At 44.1% G+C, this 12,277-nt stretch overlaps 1 protein-coding gene across 1 annotated transcript in view; it reads right to left on the reverse strand.

The window, feature by feature from the left end:
- MYO18B (myosin XVIIIB) overlaps window positions 1-12,277 on the reverse strand; it is a 1,377,385-nt gene that overhangs the window by 1,156,263 nt on the left and 208,845 nt on the right. The gene's annotated exons all lie outside the window — the stretch shown is intronic.

Below are 12,277 nucleotides of genomic sequence, written 5' to 3' on the forward strand. Positions count from 1 at the left end.
ACCAATGATTTGAAAGTCTGAGAGCAGTGGTAAGTTAAAGTGACCAATGTAACAGCATATCTATAATAAAAAACAAACACCAACATCTAAATCAGGCCCTCAGGTCCATAGTGAAAAGCATCCATTATTCCAGGTTGTTATAAATGGGGTTTCTGGTTGGCTAGGGTAAGCACCTCAGCCAGGTAGAACTTACCCACTCTAGTCAGGGCAAGGGAGTTACACGTCCAAGATAACCCCAGCTCACCCCCTTGGTAGCTTGGCACGAGCAGTCAGGCCTATCCCAGCGGCAATGTGTAAAGCGTTTGCACAACACACACAACACACGTGATGCAAGATGTACACCACAAAGTAAACACAACACTGAGCTATGTAAAAATAATCTGTACTGCACAAAACATAATTAGACTAACATTACACATAAGTAATACCGTGCTACCTTAGCTTGTGTCAGAATGTTACACAAGTTACTAATACTCTGCAATAATATGCAGTTGTCACATTAGAACACGTAAGTACTCAGGATTCTGCAACACAACAGTAGTCAGGAATTACAATAAGAATCATATGCACTTGTCATGAATAATTCCTAAATACCCATAAAAGGAACATTAGAGAACATATCACAAGTCATAGGTGGGGGCCTGCCTCGGCCTCCTCACACCTTGTCCTCGGGGTGGAGGGCCAGATGAGGCCTGACAATAATCAGGGGCAAAAGGGGAAGGGACCTCCGTCTAGGTCTCCCTTCCCGAGTTCAGCCGAAAAGAAATGCCCGATGTGCAGGAAAAAGAGCATCCTGCTCCTGGGGCAGAGACCGGAGAAGGGGGGCACTCCCTTCGCCTTCCCGGAGTCCTGCTTTGAGGCTGTTTGGAAGCTCCGAGGAGGCACTCACTCGCACCTGATGTGGTGCGCGAGTGTGAAAAGTTGTTTCCGGGCCGCCGCGGTGTTTCTTTAGGAGTTGCCGGCAGCTAGTGCCCCGGGGGCGCTGTAAGGAGCGGTCCGTGCCCCGGGGGCACTGAAGAGTGCACGTTACTTGCGCTCTGAAAACAAAGGACACCCGGGCTGCGGTGGTGATTTAATCAGGAGAGGGGCGCTTATCAAAGCGCAAGGGCACTTTTACATGCCCGGGCTGCGTCGGTGATTTAATCAGCAGAGGGGCGCTTTATCAAAGAGCAAGGGAACTTTTACAAGCCCGGGCTGTGGCGGTGATTCAATCAGCAGCGCCCTTCTGAGAGAGCATAGCTTATATAATCTATATTAGCATGAGATGCTTATGAACTAGTGTGTGGTAATGCTGTTTAAGTAATTGTGTTGATGTATTTGTTTAAACATGCACCTGAAATGTGACCACGGGGAGTGGCCGCCAAATGTATACGTGGACTAATAATGATGACTAAAGTGTTTATAAATATTATACTGAATAAGTTTATACTAATTATTAATAATTGTGCTATTGAATTTGTGCTGAAATCCTTGTAGGGCTTAAGTTAGCATGAGCCGAAGCTTAGCTGCTTGGCTCTCATATTAAATGTATTTTTCCTATCTTGCAGTGTGCCGACATGAACTCTTGTTTTCTTCAAACTAGAAGATGAAACGTAACCATACTAGACCCTTTCCCATGAATTCCACATTGCTTGTAGAAAATATTAAAACAAAATGAAACAATGTAGATTAATGTAATGTACAAGGTCATTCAAACCAGTGAAGACAATGGATCTACTGACCAAGAGATGTGCAAAGAATTACAGAAAGATGAAATCATTCCGGACGTGCTGACTAATGGCGATTTGACTGATGTCCTGAAGAGGAATACTGAACCTGTGTGCTGACCTAAACTTTGGAGGGTAAGTATGACAATGCAATTGTAATTTGTCTGTTTGCTTTTCTTTCTAGGTACCAACTGCTTACTTTTGACAGAGACCATAGTTAGATGTTTTCCAAATTGGTGTTCTAAATTGTTTTGCATGAAGCCCAACATGCTAATGCTTATCAGTGGTCAGGACAGGTGTTCACTAATCTGACGCAAATAGACAAATGACCAAAATTATGCTTTGTTGAACTGACGCATTATTGACACTCTGCTAAATTGATCTATGTTTACGTCGTGTTATGTTTTTATGTTTGTGATTCTCGCCTTAATGAAATCTTATCAAAGTTGCCATATCGTGACTATGCTATTATGTTTCTTGGTTTTGAGATTAACGCATATGCTTTTAGAATTGTAACGAATAGGGAATAAAACTCATAAAATTCTACTAAACTGGTGTGGTTATTCATGACTGCAAAGTCATGGTAGTGTTTTGAATTGATTAATGACTTTGAATAAAGTGAAATGCATTGTTCTGATAAATATTGATGACATCATAGACGTACTGATTGACATATTGATTAGTTATCTCGTCCTAAGGTGTCTCTCAACTGGGTCAAAAGATTTATTGGCCTGAAACGAGTCCTGATGTATAATAAATTATCGTAAAGGGACGCGTTAGCACTTCCAAGCACAAACTGAGGAGACCACAGGGGGAGCGCTCATGAGGCGCTAAGGCAGTCCAGGTGCCGCTACACTCAGCGCAAGAGCGGCAAACATAACAGTGAATCACCCTTTGTGATGAGAATCGTTGCAGGGGTTAGGGGCCACGGCACCCTGCCCCTGGAGACAAGGGAGGACAAAAAGGAAGCCCAGGGCTGGGGGCCGAGCTACAGCCCAGCACAAGGGTTACCATCAGTGGCAGTTCCTCCTAGTGACCAGGCAGGTCACAGGTCAGCACAGCAGCAGCAGTCCAAGGTGGGTCCTGGTGAGTCCTCTCAACAGGGTCCTGAGTCCAGTCCCAGGTAGGGTTTCTGGAGTCCCCAGAATGTCCAAAGTCATGTCTAAATTGTGGGGAAAATTCCCCTGTACTTATACCAGGTTTACAGTGTGTTTTACAATGGTCAAGAGAGGGGGTTCCAACCAGTTACAACTGGTTCTGGGAGTGCCCTTTCTCTCCTCCAGCACAGGTTCCAAACATCAGTGGGGCTTAAACGACCCTATTGTGTGAGGCCTTTACAAATGCAGGTGTGCCCCGCCTCTCCCTTCTCTCAGCCCAGGAAGGCTTTACAATATGTAGATGCACCTCTGTGACACCTCCATCCTCCCTGTGTTCAGGCTGTCTGAGAAGTATGCACAAAGCCCCAACTGCCAGTCTGCCCAGACGTGGATTGCAGGCAAGCTGCAAAACACCAAAGTCATAAGCACAGATGAATGCGCACTTTCTAGAAGTGGCATTTCTGTGATAGTAAAAAAAATACACCCACACCAGTAAGCAGCATTTATTATCACCATCACAACCATAACAAACACACCTACGCTACCCCTCATAAATCAGGCAGTACCCCTTACACATAAGGCAGGGCATTTCCAATGCAATCCTATGAGGAGGCAGCACTCACAGCAGTGAGACACCAAGTTAGGCTGTTTGTCTCTACCAGGACAGGCCATGCAACATGGCACATGTCCTGCCTTCTACATACATGGCACCCTGCCCATAGGGCTAGCTACGGCGTACCTTAGGGGAGACTTACTTGTAGTAAAAGTGGAGTTCTGGGCCTGGCAAGTAAATTTAGATGCCAGGTCCCTGTGCCAGAAAACTGCGCACATAGGCTCTGCGCTAGCAGGCCTGAGATAGGTTTGACAGGCTACTTCAGTGGGTGGCGCAAACAGCGCTGCAGGCCCACTAGTAGCATTTAATTTACAGGCCCTGGGTATAGGGATACCACTTTACAAGTGACTTGTTCGATGAGAAATGTGTTAAACACTTACAATTAAAAATGGAATCATAAAAATCTATCAACAACGTTTCCGAAGCTAGAGGAAAACTATATAATCTACAGCCTCATCCAGAAACCCTATCAGAGTTTGTTCAAGTATATGTTACAGTTAGTCAGCTCGCCTCAGGAAACATGGATAACATTCAATTGCCAACCAGATGAGTGAAGTTTTGAGGCATAAATCTAAAGGTGCATTGAGGCGTATTCTGGAAATAGCTTCCAAATACATTGAATCACAAACTACTACAGCAGGATAGAAAAGATAACTAAAGATTACCTGGGAGTGATATAAATGACCTGTTTTATTATCTTATCATTTTATTTATTGAACTGCCTTATGTTATTTCAAATTGTTCAGCATTTCCTTTGTGCCGGTGTTTGTGTGTACGCCACACAGCTGTTTTGGGGTACAAGCGGTGATAAAGATGAACATGAAATGAGACTAAATGAAACACTGTTTGGAGAAAATGTCGCCTTCCAATGAAAGAAGCATCAGGTTAGGAATATAAGTGCGTCCGTGGATCACAGGTTAAAGTTATCCTGAACATTTTTTTAACATTGCTAGTACTAAAAATATTAAATTTCACACTTTGCAACCTTTAAGTAAAGGTAATGTGCCAGATAATATTAAGAACTACAATATTTTCAAAATATGATGAATTAAGACACCTTGTATAGTAAACACGTCAAGCGAATTGTATATTCTATCATTCCTCTACTGAATTCCCCGAGGGCTGTGAAGTCAGTACTTCTCAGATGCATTTATCCATTTAGACCATTTTACTTGCAAATTAATTAGCAATTAATCCTCATTGACTTCTTTCTAAATCTAATTAGTACCTTTAGAAAGCTTCATATGCGCGCAGATATCGTATGGTGTAGTTGAAACCCCTTCTGTTCAACTCTGCCTTGAATGCATGTCAGTGGTAATGAAGGTGAGAAGGGGAGGGATTGTAACAGTAGGTCATTAGACTCAGCAGGAGCTGTGCTTTCAAAGTAAAAAAAAAAAATTGGTAATGCGTGTACACCACTATATAATACTAAAAGATCTGTTGAATCTCATCCGGGGGATAAATGCACTGTTAGATACACAGCAAAAACTACTGCACGGTGGGAACACCTGGCTGAATTATTCAGGACTGCTTTAAGCCTCATGTATCTACACCTGTCAATCATCAGTGTTATCGATTCTGGAGTGAGCTGTGGAGGCTTCCAATAGATTTTGAGCTTTAGATCCTCGCATCCAAGAACTTATCATGGAAATTGCTACCTCACCGCGAAATATCTTGTTTTAAAAGACCTTGAACCACTTTGTTTTCTTTTGCTAAGTAGACCAAAGCTGGTGTTAATGGGGACAATTATTGTACTAACACCTGCCAGCCATCACTCTTGAAGGAGTCCCGACTGGTGGCCACACTTGCAAATTTTCACAAACAAAAATTACCTTTCAGGGTTAATTAAATAAGCATTTTTTACCTTCTCTTCAGAATGTACAATTGTATTTCATTATTTTGGCCACGTCCTTCATATCACTAATATGATATGCATCAGGAAAATTTAGGGACAGCGTTGATATATTTGTGGAATTTGGAACTTTTTTTAATCAGACTTCTGGGTGGAAACCAGATTTAGCCTGTATTACTCTACAAGAACAGCATTCTTCACCAGCCCACATACCTTAAACATTATTTTGTCATGTTCACGATATACTTTTCAGTAACATTCAAAATGATCAGCCACAGAAGTTCTGTTCTGGTGGTGTGTCCCAACAAGCACAGGCTGCGGGACATCACAGTTGTCAGCATCAAACTGGTATAGTGGGGCCATGGAGCATGGCTATGCTTCTCATGGGTTCGGTGACTCACACTACTGATTGGTGATTTCAGCTTGTTGTACACAGTTTCTGAAAAGATAACATCTAAAGGTATAATTGGGTGGGCGAAATGGAATGAGTCAACATAAAAGGGTGTTTTTCTTAGTCACAACCAATGACCGTCCTCTTTTATTGTCAGCCTCATAGGAAAAGGATGCACTGAGATCTCAAACGAATCTACTGTTGTTTACTTCAAAGAAAGAGGAACAAAGCTTGTAGAGTCATTTGAAGTTGGGCAGAGTGAGTTTAAGCTTTCACTGAAAAATGAAGTTTTGTGTCGCCAGTCTTCAAGGCTGGCATCAGGATGTACCACTTCATCAGAGGCTTAATATGATATTGTTGTTTGGTCATCTGTCTTTTACTGTCATTACTGTGAAGGGGTATTTGAACTGTTATAGCGCGTCTTTCCATTATTTGTAACTAGCATAGATGTGCTGTAACATTACACTGTGTGCAATAACTGAATTTGCAAGGGCGAAGAATGCACAGCATTGTTAGAAATGGGGTTTCTGGTAGGCTAGGGTATGCACCTCTGCCAGGCAGAACCCACCCACTCTAGTCTGGGCAAAGAAGTTACACGTCCAAGATAACCCTTGGTAGCTTGTCACGAGCAGTCAGGCCTATCCCAGAGGCAATGTGTAAAGCGTTTTCACAACACACATAACACACATGACGCAATATCCCCACCACAAAGGAAACACAACACCAGATTATATGAAAATATACTGTATTGTACACAACACAATTATTAGACCAAACATCACACATCAGTACTATCCTGCTACCTTAGCAGTTGTCAGAACGTTACACATTATTTACTTTGCAAACTAGCAGTAGTCACATATAACACACAGGTTACTCAGTTATTCTGCAACATAAGCAGTAGTCAGGAAACACGTTATTACACCAAGACACTTGTCATAAGAATATCATAAAACGCCCACAGTAGGAACATTAGAAAACATATGGCAAGCCATAAAAATACATATCAACAAATCATGTCCATAAAAGGAACATTTGCACACATATGTACAAACATCATCAAACAGGCAGGCAATATATCAATCAGCAAAGTCTTTAGAAAGAACTTGGATTATAAATATTTTGTTTCTTTAGGGATTACCTGTAAATGATGAGGGCACCTCTAGAGCCCAAAGAATGAAGAAGGTGAAAAATAGGGCCCCTGGCGCTCCTCTGCGCAAAACAGGGGCCTTCCTTATCCTTCAGACCAGAGGAGGGTGGCACGCACCTCCTCTCTTTCCTGGACGGGCCCCTCTAGGGACCCATGATCACTAGGGGCCCCCCAGGGCCTCTACCGGCCCTCACGAGGGGAGGCCAACGCCCTCGAGATAACGTGGGCAGAGGGGGATGCCACGCACCCCTTCCGTATTTGCAACAGGCCCCTCCAGAGGCCCGTGGTCTCTTAGGGTCTCCCTTGGGCCTGTCCGGGCCCTCCGCTGTGGGGGAGACCACAACTTCAAAAAATGGCCCGCACAGGGCCACACCAGGGAGTCTGGGATGTCGTGGGGAGCAGTGGGAGCCTCTGGTGAGGCTTCCTTTCCCCCTGCCCGGCAACAGTCCTTTAGAAAAAGGCCTGGTGGGACGAGGGAACCTCCAATAAGGTTTCCTCTCTGCCTGCCAGTTCTCCCAGTGCTCGGCGGCCCACCCGGCCATCAAGAAAGGGGCAGGCACCAAAGTCGGTGCCTGCCAGTGCCCTGGGGGCGCACCACGGAGCTCGCTTCTCCCCGGGGGCATGACAGGAGCGCTCGTGCTCCAAGTTTGTTGAGAGAGGATGCTTCAGGTGCCCCGGGGGCACGGAGAGGAGCGTGCCGGCTCCTCTCTTTCTCCTTAAGTGCCCTGGGGCTGAAACACAGCACCCTCCAACACGCTTCAGTTATTCACGGGGCCCGGCTGTGGCAGTGATTTCCTTTTGCTCAAAAGATAAATAAACACGGTCAGCAGCACAAAGCACCAGCAAGGGGAAGCGCTTCCAAGGAAACCCCCTAAGGGGCGCTTAGCGTTTCAGCAAGGTGAAGCACTCCTCGTGCTTCAGGGTGGAATGCAGGGGTCAGGGGCCACAGCACCCTGCCTCTGGGGAGCAAAGCTTGCAGGAAAAGGCGCACAGGAGGAGGCCAACAACAGGCCAGCACAAGAAGTATGTAGCAAGTCCTCTTTAGTGACCAAGCAGGTCACAGGTCAGCACAGCAGCAGTCGTCCATGGCAGATCCTGGTGAGTCCTTCCAGCAGTCTGTGTCCAGTTCCAAGTAAGTTCAAGGAGTCTCCAAATTGAGGGGAAAATTCCCCTGTACTTATACTCAGTCCTTACAATGTTTTGCAATGGTAGGGAGAGGAGGTTCCAGCCAGTTACAACTGGTTCTGGGAGTGCCCCCTCTCTCCTTCAGCACAGGCTCCAAACATCAGTGGGGGGTTAACAACCCTATTGTGTGAGGCCAGGGCACCACCTTTGTCAATTTAGGTGTGCCCCGCCTCTCCCTTCTCTCAGCCCAGGAAGACTATTCAGTATGCAGATGCACCTCTGTGACACCTCCAGCCTCCCTGTGTACAGGCTGTCTGAAAAGTATGCACAAAGCCCCAACTGTCACTCTGCCCAGACATGGATTGGAGTCAAGCTGCAAAACACCAGAGTCATAAGCACAGATAAATGCGCACTTTCTAGAAGTGGCATTTCTGTGATAGTAATAAAAAATACACCTACACCAGTAAGCAGCATTTATTATCACCATCACAACCATACCAAACATGCCTGCGCTACCCCTCATAAATCAGACAATACCCCTAACACATAAGGCAGGGCATTTCTAATGCAATCCTATGAGAAGACAGAACTCACACCATTGAGACACCAAGTTAGGCTGTTTGTCACTACCAGGACAGGCCATGCAACCTGGCACATGTCCTGCCTTCTACATACATGGCACCCTGCCCATAGGGCTAGCTAGGGCGTACCTTAGGGGTGACTTTCATGTAGTAAAAGGGGAGTTCTGGGCCTGGCAAGTAAATTTAGATGCCAGGTCCCTGTGGCAGAAAACTGCGCACACAGGCCCTGCGCTAGTAGGCCTGAGACAGGTTTGAAAGTCTACTTCAGTGGGTGGCGCAAGCAGCGCTGCAGGTCCACTAGTAGTATTTAATTTACAGGCCCTGGGTATACAGATACCACTGTACAAGGGACTTATAGGTAAATTAAATATGCCAAATAGGTATAAGCTAATCATACAAACTTTAGATGGAAGAGCACCTGCACTTTAGCACTGGTCAGCAGTGATAAAGTGCTCAGAGTCCTAGAGCCAACAGCGAGAGGTCAGAAAAACCAGGAAAAGGAGGCAAAAATACTGGGATGACCCTGCATAAGGAAAAAAGTCCAACAAGCATGAATAAGATTTACACAGTCATCAAGCACTGCAAGGCATGGGGGTCCCAAGTAGCACCCTGTGTAGGAAAATCAATCAATGGCTCTGGCCTTTCAGGCCCATTGTATTTTCGTTTGCTTTGAGAGTTTGCTTCAGGCAAACAAAAAGAATGCATAGCAGAGTAAAATAATACAGCACCCACTCAGGATTTTGCTCTTGTTTCAGTGTATCTGCCACATTGGCAGATGGCGTGAAAGCACATCGATACACAACAGATAAGCAGGGATCTCTGATTAATGTGGGAGTTACTTCATTAGGGTAGTACGTCAAAGGCTGGCGCCTCCTCCAACCCAGCAGGCTGGGGCTCAAGTTTCAGTGCACCTCTTTAGTCTAGTATTAGCAGTATCCATGAGTGTGTTAGTGCTACTGAGAGTGGCTGAGCAAAATTGAGTGATTAATTTAATGAGGAGTGAGGTGACTATTTATTGCTTTATTGAGTACTGTGAAATAGGTAGACTCTTAATTAGGAGGTAGAAAGGGAAGAGATTGAAATGTGTACTTGGGCAAAGCAAATGTTGGTGAGGAAACCAATTCTTGGGCTTGGGATCATAGAGTGTTTCTGGGGTATAGTAGACAATCATTTGGGTCTAAATAACAGTATAAATGGTAAAGTAATTCGAACATAAACCATAAGCAGTTTGTGCAGACTATGATTCTTGTTTGTAAAGGAAGAGGTGTTTTCTCAGTGAATTTCTATGTTTTTTTAATGTAAAGTCATTTTAATACTATACGTTATTCCAACCCCTGCTGCGCACAGCTGCATGTCGCAGGGCCTGGCCTTGCAGCCAAGCCCTTATAAGCACCCAACCCTGCGCTATGCATGACCGTTGGCTGTGCGCAGCACAGCTTGGCCACAGGGCCTGTATCTGTCAGTGGATGTGTGAGTGGGTGTGTGAGTATCTGAGTGGTCTGACAGGTGGGTGTGTGAGTTTAGGAGTGGGTCTGAGAAGGGCCATGAGTGTCTGAGTGGGTGTGCGAGTGGGCACATGAGACTCTGAGTGCATGAATGAGTGAATGAATTAGTGTATGAATGAATCTGTGGTTCTTCTTTCAAAGTGTTCCATAATTGCGAATATTTAGCAAATAACACAAATTCACGAAAATGTGCAAATTCTCACAAATGTTGCACACTGTGACGCAAAATTATATTAAACCTATAGTTTGTCTCTAAAACACACCTGTATCACACTCTTGGGGTCAGGGTACCTTCACTGTGGCCCTTTATGCCAATTTCAGTTAAAATTTTTACCCCTGCGGACCGTGCAATGGGATAAAACAACCCTGCCCCATTTGCTCTATAATGCTGAACTCCATAGAACACTCCCTATTGATACCATAGCTAAACTTTGCCATAGCATCAGTCTAATTGTCTCTGAGTAAATTTACTACAGAGTTCGAATTTGTAATCGGGTGCCACAAATTGAAGAGGGTATCATATTCAAATGTGCTTGACAGGTCAATAAAGACCATGTACAATGCCCCATCTGTGCCATTGTGTATTTACTGATAAGTAGTTGAAAGTTCAAGCATTGCTTTATCATTCCAACTCCTCTATTGGACTTTGGAAAGTCGATGGTGTTCCTTAGTCCAAGAGTCTAAACTAGCAAAAATGATTCTTCCTGTTGTCTTAAACAAAGTGTCAAGTGTGCCAGACCTACAAATTGATCCAAATAATCAAACTATGGTTTCGTTTTCTGTATTATGTTCAATCACAATCATAATGTACGGCTTCCCCTCTAAATTTTCCCATAATTTATTTAGAAAACAGCAAAACATAATTTCTATACCACATGGTCTCTTAAATGGTTAACAATATAAAATGTACCTAGGACCCCAGGGAGGACCTGGTCTGGAATTTCGGGCTAGGCTATTCCCATGAGGAGCAGGGTCAAGGCTGATTTGCATATGGCTGGGTCCAAACTATGGTGGTGTGGTGAGCAAAAAAATGATGGATTAAACCCAGATCTGTGATTTGGGCTGAATGTTTGCATTGTTTGGCATTCTGTCCATTTCTGCTCTTTTTGCAAGTTGCCCATGTTGCCAAGCAAGTGAAGAAGACATTTTTTATCTTTTGCATTTGCAGCTATAAGGGCAGATGTGGTGTTGGGTGGTAATTAAAAATATTTTCAATTGTGGAGGAAGTGTTAAATACCCAATGGGAGGATTGTAATGCTTTTTACCCATTTAGTCAATGTAATGAGCATGACAGCTTTCCAGGGGAAAAAACATGACACTGAAACTGAGTCAGAAAGCTCTATTTATGGCTGTTGACCCAGTGGTGTAATGAAACTGGAGGCGACCCCACAACCTCCCTGGCTCACTACCTACTACTTTTGCTTAGGGGGCCCCTGGAGTTAGAACCCCCACCACACGCAGGGGCTGTGGGGGCTGATTTTACACCACTGTGTTGACCGATGAATGTCTGTCCAAGTTTATTGAAGTGGTATTTGACTCTTCTTTACAAATGTAATGATTTTCCAATGCTGCCAAACTCTAATTAGGAGCAACTAATTGAAAAAAGGGTGGTAATACAAAATCATCAAGAAGCGGTGGTAACATAACTTCCACCATAGATGTAATTTTGACTGACATATTCTACAATGGAGAAATTACCACTGGCGTACTGTGTTCTTTGTTCCTACAAAACATAGGGGGTTATTCTAACTTTGGAGGAGGTGTTAATCCGTCCCAAAAGTGACGGAAAAGTGACGGATTTACCACCAGCCGTATTACGAGTCCATTATATCCTATGGAACTCGTAATACGGCTGGTGGTATATCCGTCACTTTACCGTCACTTTTGGGACGGATTAACACTCCTCCAAAGTTAGAATAACCCCCATAATGTATAATAAATATAATGAACAAATTCCATATTTTAACATTATACTTTTTACGTTGCATAGGATTACATTTCTATGGAACATATTTGCATAGAACCCAGGAATTTTGGTCTCAATTTATTATGGGCCTGATTCACAAAGGTAAATGTACACGTTAACGTAAGTTTACTCTTGTTTCGGTATTCACAAAACTGCAATTTAATAGTAACTTTAGGACTGCAGCGACTCAGCAATCCGGGCGAAGAAATCCGCACCTAAATGATAGACCTGTCCCATCTTTTTATGTGTGGAGTTCTCTGTCCCAACTTGTAAGTGTAAGTCTACCTTCGT

This window comes from Pleurodeles waltl, chromosome 11, assembly GCF_031143425.1.
Source record: "Pleurodeles waltl isolate 20211129_DDA chromosome 11, aPleWal1.hap1.20221129, whole genome shotgun sequence".
NCBI classification, from domain to species: domain Eukaryota; kingdom Metazoa; phylum Chordata; class Amphibia; order Caudata; family Salamandridae; genus Pleurodeles; species Pleurodeles waltl.